Below are 22,676 nucleotides of genomic sequence, written 5' to 3'. Positions count from 1 at the left end.
AGCCCCCATATCCATACCTTTCCCTACTTCCTTCTCTCCTTCCAACACACCATCCAACATATCTTTAGATCTGCTCCCCCATCTTCTATATATATTTATCATCTATTTACTTTATTTATATCCCACCATTCTCCACAATGAGGGCTCAAAGCAGCTTACATAATTCCCCTCGCCTCCATTTTATCCTCACAACAACTCTGTGAGGTAAGTTAGGCTGAAAATGTGTAACTGGCCCAAGGTCCTCTAGCAGACTTCCATGGCAGAGTAGTGAGTGAGTCTCCCAGATCCTAGCCTAAAACTCCAGCCACCACACCACACTGGCTTTCGTAGGGTGGCTGCTGTTGAATAGTAACAAACAATCAGTCCTGAGTGAGTCAGGCAAGTTGAGTGGTGGTATGTCGCCACCAGGCCAGGCCCAGAGAAATCCTCCCTTAAAGCCCAAAACAACCCTGAACACCCCCCCCCCCTTTATGGAAACCAAGGCTTGAAGGCTGGCAACACGTTGTGGTTGCCTAGCAAATGCCACCAAGGATATTTATTTTTCAAAGCTACAGGTGCTGTTTCTATTACTTTGGGAGGCTTAATCTCCCTAATGTTTTGTTTTTAGATTTTTCTGCAAACCTTGGGTGTTTTTTTAGATTTTTAGAAAGATCTCTCTTGACTGTTTGTGGCATCAAGTTCATGGCCATGACGATTAGCTATACTGATGGCAGACAATAACAGCTGGGGTTCATGACAATTCATATGTGTCCAGAATGTTGAGACTTGAGAATGTTCAGACATTACCCCTAAGCAAAGTTACATCCTTCTAAGCCCATTGACTTCAATGGATTTAGACAGTTATGACTCTTCCCAGAATTACTCTGTTAACATTCAAAGGTTTGCAACCCAAAGCAAAAAACTTTGCATTTGAACTTCACACCTACAACATTCTTTCAAATGAAGCCTGTTATTCTAGCTAACTGCAGCATATGCTGTCCTTATATCAGAATTTTCTAATGTAACTTCCAATAATTAGGAATAGCAGGGGTATGTGTATGAAAAGAGGGATTAGATTCACTTTGTTTACTATCTTTTGTGTATATCTTTTGTGTATATAAACATCATTACATAGAGCCTGTCTACATAAGACATCTTAGATTCTCTGAGATGTCTTGGTGCATGTTCATCAAGGGTAGGGAGCCCCAATGTTAAACAGGAAGCATAGTTTGAAAAGACGGAGCCGGCAGAGATCGCTCCTCAGAACGTTTGTTAATTTTATCTTCACTTCCTCAGAGGCTCTGTCAATTTCACTTCTCCAGTCTAAAACTGTGTGGGATCGCAACCAGACGGCAGCAAGGAATAGAAATGGGCTGGTGCTGCCTTCCAGAACTGTTTGGACCTGGAGAGGTTATAATTGGCTAAGTTTCTCTTCTGGCATTTCACAGCCCCTTAACACAGCCCCAGTGTATAGCAAAGCCTTTGCCCTGCCACTGGCTCTGTCTTTTTAAACTACCCTTCCCGGCAACCACTGCATCTCCCAACACATATTCTTCACATGTCAGATGTCTCATGTACATGACTCTTACACAGGGACGCTCAAGTGACTTACTTTCTGTGTGGTCTTATATTCAAGTGTACTCTGTCTCCCTAGCAGCACATGTGTATCCACAATGAGAGAACAAATGTAAGAGCTTTCACTTGATCCTACTCATGTAAGATGTGTAGAAAGACTCATAGACAGTAATAAGTTATTTGTATGTGTGTTTCCACTGTCTAGCTAATTGATTGCTGTTCTTTATAGTAAGGGGTTTGGAGGATTCTCTGATGTTGCTACTTCTTTGTATCTTGAGATTCAAGAGCCCTTTGGGAAAAAAACTGAAAATGAAATTAGCATGAATTATAAGGCAGTTGAATAAATCTTGCCATGAACTTCTGACCTACCAAGTCAAATACAGCCCGCAGCAATGTATTAGCTTGACAAATCTCCAGGTTTTGTAATACCAACAGCAGAAGATTTATTGAACCAATAGGAGGTCGGTGGATCCTGTCCGCTCTGTGGTTTTCAAGATGAGCACTCCTGTTTTGCGGTGTATCTGTATATGCAATACCACATGCAGTCAGGTGTGGCTTGTGCAAGGGTTTATTGGAAAGGTTCAAGCTACTGCCGCTGAATACTTCTGAAGGGAGATGAGGATTCAGTGCCTTTATTAGAAGGCATCAAGAAGTGGCATTGGAGGCATCAGGGCAGATGTGCAGTAGTAAGGATGTGAACAACATCTGTGTGGACAGCAGAACTGGAAGCCAGCAAGTGATGCCATCACCTGCACTCACCTTCAGTGGCTGTGTATTTGCACAGTGGTGCAGCTCATCTGGTAAAGACACTACATCTCCTCCACCCTTCTGCAGTGCTCAGTGATTTAAATCCAGCCAGCTTTTTCACGGTTTTGCCCACTCCTCCATACTACAGGTTATGTCTGTACAAGTTTCCTGATCCACAACAGAGGCTTTTTACGTGGTCTGGCCTTATTACCTCTGAGAGGGGGGGAGGACTTGATTCAACCCTCTAATGGTACCCAAAGACTCCTCTGTGAATTGTTGAATAAGGCATGTTTATATGCAGTTTTGGAAGCCCAGTCTCATAGAGTTGAAGAAGTTACCAAAAAAGACCAAATGAAATGACTGGATGGTGGGCATCTTTTCTATGAGGAAAGGCTTCACTGGGACATTCTGTTTTTCAAAATGGACTACATCAGGTTTTGTCAAGTAGGAGAGTGTTAATCATAGCTCTCTCACTGTTATCAATGAGTCCTAGAAATAGTTAACTTTGGCTGAATCATTCTCCTATTTTTTAAAAAAGGTAATAATAGCTAGAAACATGAAGGCTGCCTGAGACCACCAACATTTAATTGCATTTATATGCCATTGAAATCAATGGGACTTGAGTTAGCTGTGACTAACCTGATTTATAGATTTCTATGAGACTTAAGTGTGATTAGTTTTCAGTTTATTGAGCCCAGAATGTCTTCTGAAATCCAGTTGGAAAGCCTTCCTTTCTCACCTTTTATTATTTTTATTATTCTTAGTGCTTTAATGGTATCTTGAATCTTTCCTTCAGCACGTTTTCTCCTCAGATGTATCTGTTATGGGTATCCACAATATGTAAGATGGTGGGGGGGGGGGAGATGTGATTCAAATAATTTACAATGTTGCTCAAGCAGATCACTAGGAAGAAAACAGAGCTTTTACAGCATGAAGAACATACAGTTGAAGTATCTGTGGAATCCGTTAGAAAATATTCAGAACTGTGGAAGATGAGAATCTAGGATCCCCTTGGATTTTCTGTGAGGAAATGCACCTTCAAGGTAGTTCATAAAAACACTGGCTTAAGAAGAGAAGAGTCCTTTCTACCTCTAACAGCAAATCAAGCCATCTTCTCACAATCATGCGTTTTTCAAAGCCCTGGTGAGCCCCCGTTACAGCGCGCTGAGCCTCTAACTGCATTATCAGCTGAAGGACTTCAGAACGCTCATTTCCCTCATTGCTATTTGCTCTATTTTACTTACTTGATTGCATGTTTCCTAATCGTTGCTTGGCATAATGAGGAGACACGATGTGTCAAGGAAGCTTGAAACAAGCAGATTTTCAACTGATAATTGCCACTGTATCCTGAGAACCATGACAAACGTGGCCACAAGAATGCACCCTGTAAATTTCCCACAGCTACATTCAGTGAGATAAATAATAGAGAATGATTTCAAGTAATCCAAGATGTTGTCCAAAAGTGATTAAAACCATGTAGGATCATCTCCAGTTGATTGGCCTTCAGATTTTGTTAAATAACACAGTGATGTCATTGGCAACCTCATTTGGGAGAGTTTGTTTATTTTTAGTCCTCCTGTTTTGATTTTGATTTTCCTGTCAAGAACTCAAGTAATGATAATACATCCATTACATCCTCACAATAAACCAATAAGGTTAATTTGACTACAATTTGTCTATGGCTACTAATCTTCATGGCTAATTTGAATGCAAGTCTCCATGCCTGAATACATTATTCCTTCTAAGGATGAATGCATCCCACTTCTGAGGTAAGAACTCTAGGCTGCATACCAGTTTTAAAATGTTGGGTTTAAAGGGAAACACTTTGACACCAGCTTCAGATTTTCTACCTACAAAATAGTTTGCTACCATCTAATAGTCCTATGAAATTCTTTCATCTTACCTCAATACTGTTCACATATTTCACCTGAAGAGGATCCCCACAGAGTGATTAAAATCATGCTTTATCTATAGACCAAGTATCTTCCACCACCACCTTCCTCAAGGTGGTGTACATCATTTGGCCTTCCCCATTTTATCTTCCAAATAATCCTGTTACAGTTATGGACTAAGTTATTCTCCTCAAGGATGAAAATTGTAGGTTAGCTAGAACAATGAAAAATGTATCTTTGCAGATTTACGCAAAAACCTAAAAGCAGACTCTCTGGCCTACTGTCCATTATCCTGCAGAAATTCCAAACTGTTGCTTAAACTTAGAGCCAAGCTACAAGTGATGCCTTACACAGGTTGGACACTTGTCAGCTTCCCTCAAGGATTGATGGGAAATGTAGGCATCCTGGTCTTACAGCTGTAATGGAGGGCCAAGCTGTAAAACCAGGATGCCTACATTTCCCATGAAAACTTGAGGGAAGCTGACAAGTGTCCAACCTATGTAAGGCGTCACTTGTAGCTCGGCTCTTAGAGTCTCTCTACATGAGACGTCTTACAGGAGAATGCTCAAGTGTAGGGAGGCACAATGGAAGCCGGGAAGCATAGTTCAATACCCCTCTATAGAGCCAGCAAAGATTGCTCCTCAGAGGGTTTCTTAATTTCCTCTTTGCCTCTCCAAAGGTGCTGTCAATTTCACAAACAATTTCACGGGTTCTCTCCCCCTGCCCCCAGATTAATAGCTCTGACTCTAATTATTGGTTTGGTTCCAACCAGCCTTTTCACTGGTAGAAAAAGGAGGAAAGGGTACCTTTTGACTATGAAAAATGCTTTGCTTGATATAATAGGATGAGCATGGACAAAGGCCATGTGGGACAGGGCTTGTAGTAGGGAAGGGGGATGAGGTTAGATTGAATTAAAAAGCTGGCTGGATCCAACACACTACCCTTCCTCAGACACCTTTAATTTTCACAAAAGGATAAGCCAATTTCCTGTCAGTCTTTCCACTCTCAGTTTGATATTTTGTTCTCTCTTTACTTTTGCACTGTACTCTTGCTCTCGCAACAATTCACCCCCCCCCTTGTATCATATCTTTTACAGTGCAATCCTAGGGAGAGTTACTCCAGTCTAAGGCCATTGGCTTCAATGGGCTTAGATGGGAGTAACTCTGCATAGGATTGCACTGTTAGTCTGCACACACAGATTTTTCTTGGGCAGAGTCTCTGAAGAAGTAAGCTCAAATAATTCATTGGAACGTAGCTGGGAGTAATTTAGATAAATGATGCAGTTTGGGTGGGGGGGATCTGCAGAGACCAAAACAGTCTTCTTCACAATATCACCCAGCTGTGATCGAGCCTCCGGGCCAGAACGAGTGTTAAACATGTTTAATTGATGTGACTATAAGATCAGAAAGTTTTTTCCCCACAGCAACTGCTAAATCTTTTTCCATGAAGTATATCAGGGTGGTATTCACAATGTAAGACTATGTTCTGTTATGTTGGAGTATAGAATACCTAGCAATCTAAATTTAATGTGTAATGGTGACATTCATGTCTCTTGCTCTGACCAACCAAGATGCCCTGATGTCAGAGAGGGCTCGGGTAGGTAGAAAAGTCTGTCTGCCATTGGCTGAGCTGCTCTAACAGAAAAAGAATTCTGGCTCCCTTAGAAAGGGAGTAGCAAAGATTGGCTAGGAAAGCAAGAGCCAGCTACTAAAGCAGATTAAAGAGTTTGGGGAACGGGGATTGGGATTTGGGCAAAAGAAATGAAAGGAAGAGAAAAAAGGTCAGAAGGAGAGGTCAGGGAAGTGGGACAAATTAGGAGAGAGAACAGCCTTAGAAGAGAGGCCAAGAACTGCAGATGTGAGAAAGCACACATTGAATTTACATTTGTGCAAATGCTTGGTCATCTTATTTCATCAGTTCTAGTTTCTGTTTGCTTTCCCCCTAAAGAGGACATGTTTCCCACCTTTTATCTTCACAACTGATGTGAGAAAGGGCAGACTGAGTTTTGACGACCTAACTTTAGGGTTGCCAGGTCCTCTTACCTTCCCAGCTGGAGGGGGGGGCAACACTTTTCAGCAAGTTCTTCTCATGCTCTTGCAAAGTGTGCACAGTCCTAGTGATGATGCAATGATGTCATTTCTGGAAGTGACATCATCATGCTGGCTGCAGGAAGAATTGGTCTGTTTGGGACCCACTTCAGGCCCACATGAAGCATGGGAGCATTCCACTGCCAGCATGATGATGTCACTCCTGGAAGTGACGTTGCACCCCACTGGCAGTGCACACTCTGTAGGCTTGCCTTGGAGGTATTTTGCCTGCCAGGCCTATTCCCTGTGCCTTACTCCCCCACTAACCAGGTGAGAAGTGGCGGGGGGCAGTGGCTGGGAGCGGGGAATCCCCCACCCAAACCGGGGGACTGGCAGCTTTACCTAGCTTTCAGGACTCTTTGGCTCCCGGCTTTCATGAATTTCTGAAACAAACAAACATGTATTGTCATGATTATATCACTCTTCATAGAATTAATATCTCTAATACAATGAGTTCAATCTACTGTCTTAAGTATTTCAAGTAGTCCTATTTAAGATTGAACCAATTGTTCTCCAGCTTTGATTTGGGATCAAAACAGAAATATTTAAGTGAATAAAAATCTTTCATAGTTCAAAGATCCACCTTTTTACTCATCTAGTTTGACATTTTTTGCTGGCTAGAGTTAATCAAGAGTAATGTAACAAGTGAGATGATGACACTAAATAACCCATACGATTTAAATATACAGGTATATCACTTAGGACACTGGGGAGGTGGGAAGGGCAATCTAGAGTGAAAACTGTGCTTCCTGTATGGCCATCGAGTCACCATCTTGTCAATTTTTCTCTTTCCTGTCAGCAGAAACTATCTCTTCTCTGTCAGTTTGGGGGCATTTCTAATCCACAAACCAAGAGGCAAAACAGAAAGAGCAGAATTAATCCTGCATAATCTCATTGTTGCAGGTAACGTCAAGGGATTTGGAACGTCTGAACCAGCTAAATAATACCCGGTTAAGCATCTGCCCTTCCCCTTTATGCAGGTAACATTAAGCCTGAGTGTGGCGATAGGCCCAAGCCATTGTGGTGAGTGAAACAGAAAAGGCCAAAATACCCTTGACCCTGTGTTGACTGTTAGCCCATAGCTTCATGCTAGGGAAAATATATATATTACTGGATGAGTGGTGAGTTTTTTTAAAAAAAATATAGCCATTGAGATCAGATCCTGAAAGTTAGATATATACTATTGAAAATCAAGCATCCAGGAGGGAGAATCTATACATTAGTTACAATCTATGCACCAAACATTGCTAAAGAAAAATTCTATGGTAATTTTTTTGATAAACTGAGATTTTCAAGAAGGAGATATTATTTGTAGAGATACGAATGGAGTGTTGGACCCAAAGATGGACCAATCAAAAAGAACAAGAGGAGGGAAACTACCCAAAAATGTGATGAACTATATGAAAACATTACATTTGACGGATGCGTGGCAATCTTTAAATCCCAGAGTCAGGAACTGTACCTTCTTCTCAAATAGACATCAAACATACTCAAGGATAGATATGTATTGGATGTCCAAAAATGCATTAATGAATTTAAACAAAGTAGAGATGTGACTGAAAATTTATGCAGATCATAACTCCCTGCTGATAGAGTGGCAAGAAGAATATAAGAATAGAAGATGGAGGCTGAATGATAACATATTATTACAAGATGATATCGTTAAGAAGTGCAAGAAAGACTGAGGGCCAAGCTACACATGACGAATGACACTTGAACGGCAAGTGTATTTCTGCCTGTTCACTTGCCCTCCACTCAATCCACTTGCTGTTCAAGTGTCATTCGTCATGTGTAGCTTGGCCCTTAGAAGAGTTTTTTAGACTGAACGGTACTAATGATGTCTTCATTACTACAGTATGGGAAGCAAGTAAAGCTTTTATGAGAGGAAACCTGATAGCCTTGACATCAAGAAAAGGGAAGGAGAAAACAAAGCAGAAGAATGAAATTGTAGCTAAAATTCAACATTTGGAAGAACAGCATAAAAGATCACTTAAGAAGAAAATATGAACTGAAATTAAGTTGAAGGAATGTTGATAATAAAGAACATATAAATACTATACTTTGTTTTAAAGTCTATATTATTGGAAGAGGTCAGCTGACTGAATATAAAAGATATACATTTACTGGGGTCTTGTTGGGGTGTATATTTTTGTTTAAATGTGTATTGCTTGTATGCATTTTACTGCATAAACCACTTTGGGTCCCCAGTGTGGGATAAAAGTGGAATTTACATATTTAAATAAATAAATCACATTTGTTTTTCTGACTGTACATGGTAACACCATGTATGCATTATTCTAACCACTCAGGGAACCCATAATCGATTAAACAATGTCATTTCAGGCTACATGATGATGTCACAGGAAGTTATTCAAGAGTTAAAGTAAGTTAAGCCCATGGAAAAGGATAAGAAGCACTCTTCCACGAACATCAAAATAGATGTGAGTAGGTTCAGCTTTGCTCTTGTCCTACACCAAGAAAACTAGGGAAAGCAGTAAGAGACAAAACATCCTGCATTTATAGTGCTCAAGACATGGTTCAGCTGCTGTTGATTTTCTGGACAGTTTACAAATTCTAATAAATTACCACGAGGAAAGGGTGTGAAAGCAAGATAAACTGGAATTTCATTGCTGCTATATTTTATAGCAAGGCAGATGTTTTTAAAGCAATAAGAACAGGATAATCTCTCCAAATTATCACGTTTTGTCAGTCACCATTAAGATAACCCAGTCTTTACTGTGCTGCTCAGGGTGATTCCCCCACGCCCACCCCATTGCCACCCTAGTCGGAATGAAGAGGCAGACACCAAGTTTGGATCTAAGGGCCACTTTATTAACTATATACAGCAACAATAACAACAGCGGCAAGGGCCTAAGGTGGTACAGGTCAGGCCATGGAGTCCACTGTGGACCTCCCCATGACCTGTCTGGGCGAGCCCCGAAGCCCCAGGTGCAACCCATCTGCTGGATGGTGCGGACCCGGCCGGCCAGGCAAATTTGGTCACCCCCCTATTGAGCTCCTAACACCTCAGCCGTATAGCAGTGAGGGAAGGACTCTCCAGCGGGCGTTCCCGAAGGCAGCCTGCCCCTGCCACTGGTAGCCGTCAAAGCAGTACCAGGCCTTCGAGCAGGCTCCTCTTCCCACTAATAGGGAAGCACCAAGGGTGCTCACTGGCCCGCACCCTATCTGAAACCCAAACCTGCCATGGCACTACTAACAGACGCCACCCTGAGCCAATAACCTCAATCCCCAACATCGATGCAAGGTAGGCAAAAAACCTAGAACCAAATTGGAAAGAGGGGGAAAAAATTCCTACCTGGCTCTGGTAGCAGCAGCCGGCTAATCCTGCACCAATATAGGGTGAGGAGGGTGGGCTGAGCAACAAACAGCGACTGCGGCTGGGCAGGGCAGGGCAGAGCAGCCTCCTAAGGCTCTTGCTCCACCCAGCCCAGCCAACCCCATATATGGAAGGAGGGGGGAGGTGCTGCCTCCCTCCTTCCAGGGTGGCAATGAACGGCACCCAGCCCAAGCAGCATTGCTGCATGCTGGGTAAGTGCTGTATTCTCATTTGCTTTGAGGAATTAGATATTTTAGAGAGAAACTTTAAATGCACCAGAATGTATTGCCAGTGCCTTACTTTTCTCATCTCTTTATGCTCCTCACTAGGGGTGTGCAAGGAAAAAACTTTCGGCTTTCTTGTTTCGGGATTACCCGAAACAAGATTCTCTACTAGGGGTGTGCAAGGAAAAAACTTTCGGCTTTCTTGTTTCGGGATTACCCGAAACAAGATTCTCTACCGTCATTAGCCGAAAGCCGAAACAAGAATCTCTTTCGGGATTCGGGATTCGGCATTATTTCGGCATTCTTTCGGGATTCTTTCGGGTTTTTTTGTTGGGAAAATGCCTCCGTCTTTCAGGACGCCTGGAGGAGGCATTTTCCCACCAAATAAGCCCAAAATTGGTGGGGACCTTCCTCTAACCCTTCTCTAACAACTACCCAAGTTTCAGACAGATTGGACTTTGGGGGGCCATGTTATGGCCCCCCAAAGCAGGTCCCCCCATCCTCCCCATAAGAAAGCAAAGGAGCAGCATATTGTTAGCATGCTGCTGCTGATCTTTCTTCATTATTTCCTATGGGGAAAAAATGAAGAGGCAGGCTTCCTTTGCCAGGGGTGGCATTTTGCATGCAAAATGCCCCCCAGCCCTCAGGGGCCCTTCTCCCACCCCTCCTCCCACCCCCCACCAAGGCTCAGCCTGCTCCCACTTGGGGGGGCCATTTCATGGCCTCCCCAAGTAGGTGCTCTAATCTCTACCACTGACAGCTGGGGGAGGCTTGTGTTGCCAGGGGTGGCATTTTGCATGCAAAATGCCCCCCAACCCTCTGGGGCCCTTCTCCCACCCCTCCTCCCACCCCCCACCAAGGCTCAGCCTGCTCCCACTTGGGGGGGCCATTTCATGGCCTCCCCAAGTAGGTGCTCTCAGCCCCTAAAGTCCACCCCTCACAGCCCCACACAAACCCAGTTCCCCCACCCCAGCTGCCACACACAGACCCAAATCCCCCCAGTAGCCCCTCACAGACCCAAATCAACCCCCACCTGCCCCACACCCACCATAACCCCAGGAACAGGCTGGCCTGCCCTCCCCTTTTGGGAACCCCTAAACTCTCTTTCCCAGGGCAGTTCTGCACAGACAAGGGGTGCCACAATGGTGGCAGTGCCAAATCGTCCCTGGGAAAGAGCACCTGCCCTGGCACACAGACAACCACCCCCCTGACCCCCCCACCACCCGCAGAGAAGGCTGGCCAGCCTGCCCCATTGTTCCCTATGCTGGGAACCAACCTCCCATCAAAGAAGGGAACACAGACACACAATCATTAAGTTTAAAAAACCTTTATTTTCTCATTTTCAAATTACAAGTGGTCAACAAATCACAACATATTACACTTATTGTCCCTCATAGCACAACACAACACAATTAACTACACATCAGAGAATCTTAAACACAATTTTTCTTTTGAAATGGACAAACAGTAAAGTTTTGAACATTACAACAGGTCACATAGTGAGCGGGCACAACAGGGCATGGAAACAGAAGATGATCATAATAACTACCAGCCTAATACAACTCTCCCTCCATAACATGACTTAATGGGGGGGAACCACTGCAACAAAATCCCCCCCCCAACCCTCTGGGGCCCTTCTCCCACCCTTCCTCCCATCCCCCCACCAAGGCTCAGCCTGCTCCCACTTGGGGGGGGCCATTTCATGGCCTCCCCAAGTGGGTGCTCTGCTCTCATCTCTACCACTGACAGCTGGGAGAGGCTTGTCTTGCCAGGGGTGGCATTTTGCATGCCAAATGCCACCCTCACCCTCAGGTGCCCTTCTCCCACCCTTCCCCCCACCCCCCACCACATGCATTCCTTGACAATTAAGAAATCTGGAGTTAAATATAATGTGCATGTAAGTCCCTCAAAGACAGAAGCAATATGGAGGTAATGACCCATTTGATTTCCACAACCTCAGACACAATTAGGGATCCGTTTCCCCTTGGTGGGGGATCCCCCACTCTCACCTATCACCCCGAAGGGGGAAAGTCAGTGAATGAGCCTTCAAGGTACGCTCCAGGGGCTGCTGCCGTGATGTCACTGATGTCATCTGGCTGCCCTGAGAGTATGCCTGTGCTTTGCAGTGGGCTGATTTGGGCCCTACAGGCCAAAGCAGGATCCCTTGTGGCCCAAATCTGCCTGCTGTGAATTGTGCGTGCTCCCCAGCCTTGTGTGATGATCACATCACTTCCTAGAACAGACATCATCATGCCAGAGCATTGCCATTAAATGATCATGCGTGTGTGAACAGACCCTAAGTATCCTGTAGGCTTCAGTGATGGTATAGTAATGTTTTCACTCACATTATAGAGAGAGAGAGAGACAGAGAAGGGGGGGAGGCACTGAAACTAGATTATTTCTTCTATTTTACTGTCCCCTTCCAAAGCCAGGGTGGCATTGGCACAATGCCCCCCTCCCCCCGGCCAGAGCCTTAGTACCAGTATGCATTGACAGGCCCATGCATCATAGTCCTTTTTGAGACCCAGCCAAGTTGTGTGCCTTTTGGAGAAAAATGTTCAAGTTGCTGGTGGGGGTATGAACAATTTTTAGATATCCACTGTAGTGCAATGGCTAGAGAGTTGGTCTAGAATCTGGCAGACTCTGATTCTGTGCCTTGTAGGCTTGATGGATGTTCTTGGCTCAGCCTAAGTAAACAATTGTGTTGTGTTTTCCAGAGGCAGTCTAGGTGATTTTGGGGCCCTGGACAAATGTTCTGGACGGGGCCCCAGAACCAGTGCCGCCCCACCACTGGCTCCTTGCCAAGGCCAAGCAATTTGGTCACCTAGGCCCCAGATAGAGTGGGCAGGAGTGCGTTGTTTCCTTCCTCCCCCCCCTCCACCCCCTCATACAACTAAGAAGGCCATCGGTGGAGTCACTCCAATGTGAGGCATGGAGCAGCTGTCTATTGTTAGCCTGGTTGTGATGAGGGTGAAACAAATCAAGGGAGAACAGCAATGTGTAAACCACTCTAGGTTCCCATGGGGGAGAAAACCGGGGCATAAGATAAACCTTTAATTTGGTGGGGAGGGGGTATATACATTTCATGTGTATGTGTCTGTATGTTTTATGCATTCAAATCACTTGTGGTGTACTTTAGAATTATATTGAGCTCCACAGTATCCCAAAAACCTTGTCCATGTATTGCAAACCGAAGTCAATCTACCACATCTAGGGTATTCTTCTTTTCCCTACTGCCTTCAATTCTTCTTAGCATTATTGTCTTTTCTAGTGAACCTTGTCTTCTCATGATGTGACATAAGCACTATCATCAATTGATATCTTCAAGGGAGAAAGCAGGCCTGATTTGGTCTGGATGCCACTTACATGTCTTTTTCGGAGTCCATGGTACATGTAAATTGAAACTTTCTTCCCACTTCACAGTGTGAATGCTTTTTCCTCCTATGAGCTTTGTCTAAATTTTACTGTACTGATACTGCTCATTTGGCCAAAAGGCCTGCCCTTGATCAATGCCACATTAAATACTTCATAATAAAAATATGTTTTTAGAACCATTTAAAAGTGTCCTTAAGTGCCATACGCTGATTTAAAAAAACATAAGCTAAATGTTTGGGAACACAACCAGATATGTGAATGACTGAAATGCAGCCCAATCCCACTGCTACTTAAAATCCATTTTTGATGGAGGTCTGGATTGTCTTACATTGGTGTCATTGGGCTTGGAATCAGGAACCTGGAAGCGTTCCATGGGGGCTACAGCTTTCATGCCAAGGCTAAGAGGGTGGGAACAGGATCTCTCTGGGGTGGCAAACTCTGGCCTTGGAAGTTACTGGCAATTTGGGGGTGGGACTTGTGGAAAGGAAAATCTGAGTAGGGATCTCCCCCAGAATCCATGGTCCGCATTTGCCCTCTAAAGAGATTGCCCTTGGAAGCAGCCAGTTTCTCTGTAGGGAACTACTCTCTCTAACCTGAACTCAAGCCCAACCAGGAGTTTGGCAGCCCTAGGAAAATTTCAGAAAAAGATGGCAAAGGAGGGCCAGCAACTGATAGAGGCATGGAAGCCCACACCAGGACAGTAGCAGGGGCCTACTTGGGCACAAGGGACAACCAGTGCTCTCATCCCCCATAGTCCACTCCTTACAGCCCCACACAAACCCAGTTCCCCCACCCCAGCTGCCACACACAGACCCAAATCCTCCACTCAGCCCCTCTCAGAACCAAAACCACCCTCAGCTGCCCCACACCCAGTACCCCAGGAACAGGCTGGCCAGCCTGCCCCATTGTTCCCTATGCTGGGAACCAACCTCCCATCAAAGAAGGGAACACAGACACACAATCATTAAGTTTAAAAAACCTTTATTTTCTCATTTTCAAATTACAAGTGGTCAACAAATCACAACATATTACACTTATTGTCCCTCATAGCACAACACAACACAATTAACTACACATCAGAGAATCTTAAACACAATTTTTCTTTTGAAATGGACAAACAGTAAAGTTTTGAACATTACAGCAGGTTACATAGTGAGCGGGCACAACAGGGCATGGAAACAGAAGATGATCATAACTACCAGCCTAATACAACTCTCCCTCCATAACATGACTAAATGGGGGGGAACCACTGCAACAGGGTCCAGCAGAACCTATGTCATTTCCTGTGGCTGTGCTTTCAGTTCAGACACACAAAGCTGAACTGGGCACTTCCAAGGCACTGGACAATGGTATTTCTGGAGCAGTTCTGCAGAGGTCTCCCCCCACCCCCACACCAGCCTCAGAATTTACCTGGGAACATCTGTGAGAGATCATCATTGGCCGGTGCCCATCCACCACTCTACCCGCATCCCCCAACCATGCAAACCCAACATTAACATCAAATTTTTTTTTTTTTAAACATGAACATTCAATCAACTTTTAAAAAACATAATCACAACATTTTTTTTTGGTTTTTTTTCCTTTTTTTTACATGAACAGAACATCAACTTTTAAAAAACATAATCACAACATTTTTTTGGGTTTTTTTTTTTTTACATGAACATTCAATCAACTTTTAAAAAACATAATCACAACATTTTTTTTTGGTTTTTTTCCCTTTTTTTTACATGAACAGAACATCAACTTTCAAAAAACAGTACAACAATTCTTCTACAATTTTTTTTTACAAGGATTTCATCTGATAAAAACACCTAAGCAATCCCTATCTAACCTGTTTCTCCCTCCAGTAGCAATCCATGTTTCTGGGGCATTATTTTTCATAATAAATTTGGTCCCACAGGGTATGTCTCAGTGATGGGAGATGTTTTGAATACCCTGGGGGGGGGGCTTTCAAATTGCTGGGTGTTTTCCCTTTGCCACTGGTTCCTAACCACCCTCCCTCTACTGGCCGGTTTTAACTGTATATACAGGGTTTTATACAGGGGAGAGCGCGATTCCAAAGGATTGGACTCATAGAGGATGCAGGCCACAAGTTGGGCTCACCTCAGTCACTCTCGAAGTCCAGTCCTGAGAAATCGAAGAGGCGAGAGTTGACCTTCAGGAAGGTCAACTGCTCGACTCTCCATGGGAGAAGGCGAGTGCGATGTGGGCCGACAATGTCGCCCGCATGTGAAAAGACGCGCTCGCTCTCCACGCTCGTCGGAGGGCATGAGAGCAGCCGCTGCGCCTCGAGGGAGAGGTCCGGCCAGACCGACTCCTTCCTGGCCCAGTAGCTGAGCGGATCGGTGGAGAGCGACTCGCAGGGCTCCGCGAGGTAGTCCCTGACCATCGCCTCCGCCGGATCCTCTCTCACGGTCCTCACGACCCCAGAGGGGACGAGGGCCCACCGGAGCATCTCCATCTCCATCGGCACTCCGGTGGTGGCCTCGGGGGTGGCCTGCGCAGAGGGGGCGTCAGAGGGACCCGCACGGCAGGGCCCCTCTTGCGTCCCCCCTGTCGACAGGCGTCCCCTCTTGGCCTGCCTGCGCCTCACCCAAGAGCAGAGCCCGTCTCTGGCTTGGGTGAGGTTCCCGTCCCGCTCGGCGAAAGTGCCCTTTATGCGCGGGTCACACATGGTCGCCAACATGTATGACTCTTCCTTAGTGAGAGGAGTTAGCCTGGCAGCTATGCCCTGCTGCAGCCTTCTCACTAATGCGCGCACCGCTGGAACAAGGTCAGCACGGGGCGCGACCCGGTCTGCAAGGGTGGCCAGATTCCTCTGGAGCGTGTGCACCAGGGGAATGACCAGACCGAGGGTCGCCGTGTCTGACGAGACCGCCACAGTGAAGTCCTTGAAGGGCTTCAGGACCTCCACTGTCTGGGTGATGGTGAGCCAATCCTCCCGGTTGAACTCACCCACCTGACTCGCACCGCGGTGCTCGGAGAGCCACGCGTGGAGTGCGGCCTGCTGCTCCACCAAGCGCTCAAGCATGGCGCAGGTGGAGTTCCAGCGAGTGCTGACGTCAGTGATCAGAGCGTGCTCTGGCACACCTGTCCTGACCTGTGTCTGGCGCAGTTCGTGCGTGGCCTTCACGCTGCGCGAGAAGTGACCCGTGAGCCTCCGACATTTCTGGACAAGTAACTGGAGTTCACGGGTCCGGGTATCCACGGGTTCCTTCGAGGAGCCCAACCCCAGCGCATCTCTCACCACTAGGTGAAGCTTGTGAGCGGCACAGTAGACGCTCTCTCGGCTCACTAGATGCGCCGCTGCCCTCATGTTCTTGCCACCGTCCGTCACCATGCATCCCACGGTGGCGGGTCCCTGGCCTATCCACTCGTCCAACTGTCTCCTTAAGGTGGCAGCGATGTTCTCCGCCGTGTGGGACACGTCGAGCACCTCGGCGTGAAGCAAGGCCTTGCAGTAGCCGGCCTGGCGGTCTCGCATCCTTCCCTGTCTAGCTGTGCTAGGCACCTCCCCCCGGCCCCCACCCAGAACTGACTCGGGTTCCCACCAGTGAGCAGTAAGCGAGAGGTACGCTTGCTGCACACTTGGGCAGGTCCAGATGTCCGATGTGAAGTGCACAGTTCTCCCGGCAACCCGGGACAGCTGTGCCTTCACATGATCCCTGGCAGCCCTGTAAAACGAGGGCACCACCGATCTGCTCAACGACGTGCGAGCAGGGACGGCGTACCAGGGAAAGCAATCTTGGAGCAGCCCTGAGAAGCCGAAGTCTTCAACTACGGAATACGGTTGCCCATCCACTGCTATCATGTTGACGATGTGGCGCGTGATGCGCCTGCTCGCCCTCCGGATCCCCTCTCTGGGCACACTAGCGCCCTGCATACCAAGCATCTCCGGGAGAGAGGCTTGGCGTCCCTTTCCTGCAGGTACCCTTGGGGGGAGAGCACCAGAGGAGCCTGCCTCCTTCTGGCTAGCTGGCGGCCGTGCGGCGCCACTCGAACCCTCCTCCCGAAGAAGCACCGCCTGGTGGTGCCTCTTCATATGGTACCTCATCCCAGACGTGGAGAGATGCCACACATCTTTGCCACGGCTGACGCGCTGCCTACAATGCAGGCACAGGGCTGCTCGGGGATCCTCCGTTGCCTGGAAGTGCTTCCAGATTTCGGAGGAAAAGGGCATCCCACGCTTCCCAGGAGAAGCGCGTTCGGGACCACCCTGCGGCACCTCCTGTGAGGTGCTCTGGCCGGACACACCGTGTCCCACTCTCGGCCGGGCAGGTGGGGATGGACGAGGCTGAAGGGGCAGAGATGTGGGCTCTTCCACCACAGTCTCTGCCTCTTCCTCCCGCGTCCTCTCCTCCTGCACAGCCGCGAGAGGCCTGCTGCTGGCCTCAGAGGAAACTGGGGTGGACCGCCCCAGGGGGGGTCTCACGGGCAGTTCCTCCAACATCCTCCGGGTTCCTGGGGTGAGCGGGAGCGCAGGGAAAGTCATGTGCTCCGCGCCCATCCCAGGAGACACCACATGCTGCCCCTCCTCCAGCAGCTGGCTCGCAACCACTGGAGGAGGAGGAGCCTCAGCAGCAGGCCCCCGCCCAGTGCCAGCCCCTGCCTCACGCACCCGGGTTGGGGGTGGCCCTCCAGCAGCTGCCTCAGGAAAGAGAGTCTTGCGAACCCTCTTCCTGTCACCAGAAGCCAGGCTGGTGAACGGCAGCAGCGCAGGGGAGGGCCTCCTCCGCTCAGATGGAGGGGCTGCCGCAGCAGTCCCCCTCCCCCTCCCCTCCTCCCCTCTAGATTTCTCCCTAGCCTTTCCCCCGGGGCCCCTCTCTGCTTTCCTCTCCGACATACTTTCCCCTCCCAAATTCAACCCTAACTAATCAGAAAAGATTTAGAAAACAAAGGTCAACTTTGTTTTCAAGACCTAACTAACCTGCTCTAAATCTGTGCTTCTAGTGGCTCTGTGACTTGGAGATGAACAATCAAGTGCCTTTTTAAGCAACCCTATTTATGTCAGGGAACCTGAGCCTGCCAATCAGCTGAATTCCTCTGGAATTGAGCTGGCCCTAAACCCCAATAACAGGTGACAAAGCCTTAAACACTCACACACTAGTATGCCCGGGCCGGCCTGGCACCACCACGGGTGCCAGAGATGGGCAGTGGAACCCTAGTTATGGGGGCACTAATGGGAAGCCTATTGACAGCTATTACAAATTTTTATATATATATATATATATATAGAATTCAAACCTAACACTCACTCACTAATGCTTTCCCTGCTGAGTCCCTATTTAGTTTTTTAAAAAAAACTAGGCTCGGTTTCCCTAATAATTATGTTGAGGGCAATTATCCACTGATCACCTACCAACTGGCCTACCTACCTAAGAGACACTATTTAGCGGGACCGATGTATCTGTGGTATGTCGGTGTGGGGTGTGGATGTGGTGTTTTGAAGATGAGCCTCCCCCCTCCCAAGCTAGCAAGAACCCACCCCCAAGGCCACCCAAATGTGAACCCGGACTCGCTCACACTAACACCAGTCCTGCAGTCCAGCGATGTTCAGGCGGTCTTGCAGCTGGTCCTCCTCTCCTCCACGATGCTGTCAAGAAAATTGGAAATGTTAGCAGAGTCAACACCACACGCCGCACACGCAACCCCCAAAATTCAAGGCCCCGTTGCACAAGCCAAGTCAGCCCCCCCCCCTTAAAGGCTAGGGCCAACCAGCAGCAAAACAAAACACATCCACCCAGCAGAGCTTCTGGCCTGTGCAGGCCAAAAGCTGGCACACTCATTTTTTAGTCCTGTGAAACAGTAGTTCATGCCCACCCCACACTCAAACTTGAAAAATGAAACATGAAAGAAAGCAGGCACTGCGATCAATGCTGGCCCCCCTAACCCCCAAACAATATCCTCTTGCCCAACCAGAAAATGCCCCCCCCCCCCCGGCCCAAGCCATAAAGACAGAGCCAAAGCATATGCTCGCAGGTAGGCACAGCAGCAGACATAAGCTCAAAAACCAAATTTAACAACAACCCTACCAGTCCACCAGTGCAGATGTCCAGCAATGTTGATCCTCCACGCAGAGATCTGCAGGCCGATGTCCACCAAGTGCAGTCCAGTCCAGAAGAGGTCCACCAACGATAAACAACCTGAATGTGAAGCAAAACAGTGAGTGCCAGGCCAGCAAACGGGAAGGGTTACCAAAGCCGGAGCAGCAGGCCTGTGTGTGGGCCGAAGGCTGGCACAGTTGATCAGGACGGAGCCTGTTGGGAATCCTTGCAAGCAGGGGACCAGACACAGAAACGCAAGCCACACCATTCCAGATTGTGGAGCACAACTGTGAGTGCCAGGCCAGCAACCAAAAAGGGTTACCTTGGCCAAAGCAGCATACCTGTGTGTGGCCCACAGGCTGGCACAGTTGATCAGGACGGAGCCTGTTGGGAATCCTTGCAAGCAGGGGACCAGACACAGAAAAGCAAGCCACACCATTCCAGATTGTGGAGCACTACTGTGAGAGCCAGCCAGAAGAAAGGCTTCTGGCCTGTGTAGGCCCAAAGCTGGCACACTCTTGTTTTAATCTTAAAACAGTGGATCAAGCTTAAAGAAGGCAAGCACAACAACCAATGCTGAACCCCCCCCCCACCCCACCATCAAACATTGTCTGCCCAACCTGTCCCCCAGGCCATACCTGTGTGTGGCCCACAGGCTGGCACAGTTGATCAGGACGGAGCCTGTTGGGAATCCTTGCAAGCAGGGGACCAGACACAGAAAGGCAAGCCACACCATTCCAGATTGTGAAGCACAACTGTGAGAGCCAGCCAGAAGAAAGGCTTCTGGCCTGTGTAGGCCCAAAGCTGGCACACTCTTGTTTTAATCTTAAAACAGTGGATCAAGCTTAAAGAAGGCAAGCACAACAACCAATGCTGAACCCCCCCCCCACCCCACCATCAAACATTGTCTGCCCAACCTGTCCCCCAGGCCATACCTGTGTGTGGCCCACAGGCTGGCACAGTTGATCAGGACGGAGCCTGTTGGGAATCCTTGCAAGCAGGGGACCAGACACAGAAAAGCAAGCCACACCATTCCAGATTGTGGAGCACTACTGTGAGAGCCAGCCAGAAGAAAGGCTTCTGGCCTGTGTAGGCCCAAAGCTGGCACACTCTTGTTTTAATCTTAAAACAGTGGATCAAGCTTAAAGAAGGCAAGCACAACAACCAATGCTGAACCCCCCCCCCCCACCATCAAACATTGTCTGCCCAACCTGTCCCCCAGGCCATACCTGTGTGTGGCCCACAGGCTGGCACAGTTGATCAGGACGGAGCCTGTTGGGAATCCTTGCAAGCAGGGGACCAGACACAGAAAAGCAAGCCACACCATTCCAGATTGTGGAGCACTACTGTGAGAGCCAGCCAGAAGAAAGGCTTCTGGCCTGTGTAGGCCCAAAGCTGGCACACTCTTGTTTTAATCTTAAAACAGTGGATCAAGCTTAAAGAAGGCAAGCACAACAACCAATGCTGAACCCCCCCCCCACCATCAAACATTGTCTGCCCAACCTGTCCCCCAGGCCATACCTGTGTGTGGCCCACAGGCTGGCACAGTTGATCAGGACGGAGCCTGTTGGGAATCCTTGCAAGCAGGGGACCAGACACAGAAAGGCAAGCCACACCATTCCAGATTGTGAAGCACAACTGTGAGAGCCAGCCAGAAGAAAGGCTTCTGGCCTGTGTAGGCCCAAAGCTGGCACACTCTTGTTTTGATCTTAAAACAGTGGATCAAGCTTAAAGAAGGCAAGCACAACAACCAATGCTGAAACCCCCACCCCACCATCAAACATTGTCTGCCCAACCTGTCCCCCAGGCCATGCCAAGAATAAACTGCAACACCTTTTTGCAGAGGCAGGCCACAGCAGCACATTGCCCAGCATCAAAAAAATTTACAAAAATTTTAAAAAGGCCTACCAGGTGTCCTCTCAGGATGTCCAGCACAGTTGATCCTCCAGGCAGATGTCCTCCAGGCTCCAGGTGCAGTCTCTCTTCTTCTCCTCTCTCGGTCACAGCTCAGCAGCAGCAGCAACAGAAGTGTTCCAGACAGTCTTGCTCCAAATTTAAATCCCCTGCTGCAGCCTCAGCCAAAGATTTAAATCTATTGGCTGGCATGAGAATGCAGCAGTGGGATTGGTGACTCCTAAAGTCCCCACTAGGGGTGTGCAAGGAAAAAACTTTCGGCTTTCTTGTTTCGGGATTACCCGAAACAAGATTCTCTACCGTCATTAGCCGAAAGCCGAAACAAGAATCTCTTTCGGGATTCGGGATTCGGCATTATTTCGGCATTCTTTCGGGATTCTTTCGGGTTTTTTTGTTGGGAAAATGCCTCCGTCTTTCAGGACGCCTGGAGGAGGCATTTTCCCACCAAATAAGCCCAAAATTGGTGGGGACCTTCCTCTAACCCTTCTCTAACAACTACCCAAGTTTCAGACAGATTGGACTTTGGGGGGCCATGTTATGGCCCCCCAAAGCAGGTCCCCCCATCCTCCCCATAAGAAAGCAAAGGAGCAGCATATTGTTAGCATGCTGCTGCTGATCTTTCTTCATTATTTCCTATGGGGAAAAAATGAAGAGGCAGGCTTCCTTTGCCAGGGGTGGCATTTTGCATGCAAAATGCCCCCCAGCCCTCAGGGGCCCTTCTCCCACCCCTCCTCCCACCCCCCACCAAGGCTCAGCCTGCTCCCACTTGGGGGGGCCATTTCATGGCCTCCCCAAGTAGGTGCTCTAATCTCTACCACTGACAGCTGGGGGAGGCTTGTGTTGCCAGGGGTGGCATTTTGCATGCAAAATGCCCCCCAACCCTCTGGGGCCCTTCTCCCACCCCTCCTCCCACCCCCCACCAAGGCTCAGCCTGCTCCCACTTGGGGGGGCCATTTCATGGCCTCCCCAAGTAGGTGCTCTCAGCCCCTAAAGTCCACCCCTCACAGCCCCACACAAACCCAGTTCCCCCACCCCAGCTGCCACACACAGACCCAAATCCCCCCAGTAGCCCCTCACAGACCCAAATCAACCCCCACCTGCCCCACACCCACCATAACCCCAGGAACAGGCTGGCCTGCCCTCCCCTTTTGGGAACCCCTAAACTCTCTTTCCCAGGGCAGTTCTGCACAGACAAGGGGTGCCACAATGGTGGCAGTGCCAAATCGTCCCTGGGAAAGAGCACCTGCCCTGGCACACAGACAACCACCCCCCTGACCCCCCCACCACCCGCAGAGAAGGCTGGCCAGCCTGCCCCATTGTTCCCTATGCTGGGAACCAACCTCCCATCAAAGAAGGGAACACAGACACACAATCATTAAGTTTAAAAAACCTTTATTTTCTCATTTTCAAATTACAAGTGGTCAACAAATCACAACATATTACACTTATTGTCCCTCATAGCACAACACAACACAATTAACTACACATCAGAGAATCTTAAA

This window comes from Eublepharis macularius, chromosome 7 (genome assembly GCF_028583425.1).
Source record: "Eublepharis macularius isolate TG4126 chromosome 7, MPM_Emac_v1.0, whole genome shotgun sequence".
NCBI lineage: Eukaryota > Metazoa > Chordata > Lepidosauria > Squamata > Eublepharidae > Eublepharis > Eublepharis macularius.
Note: the sequence above shows the minus strand (reverse complement) of the source record.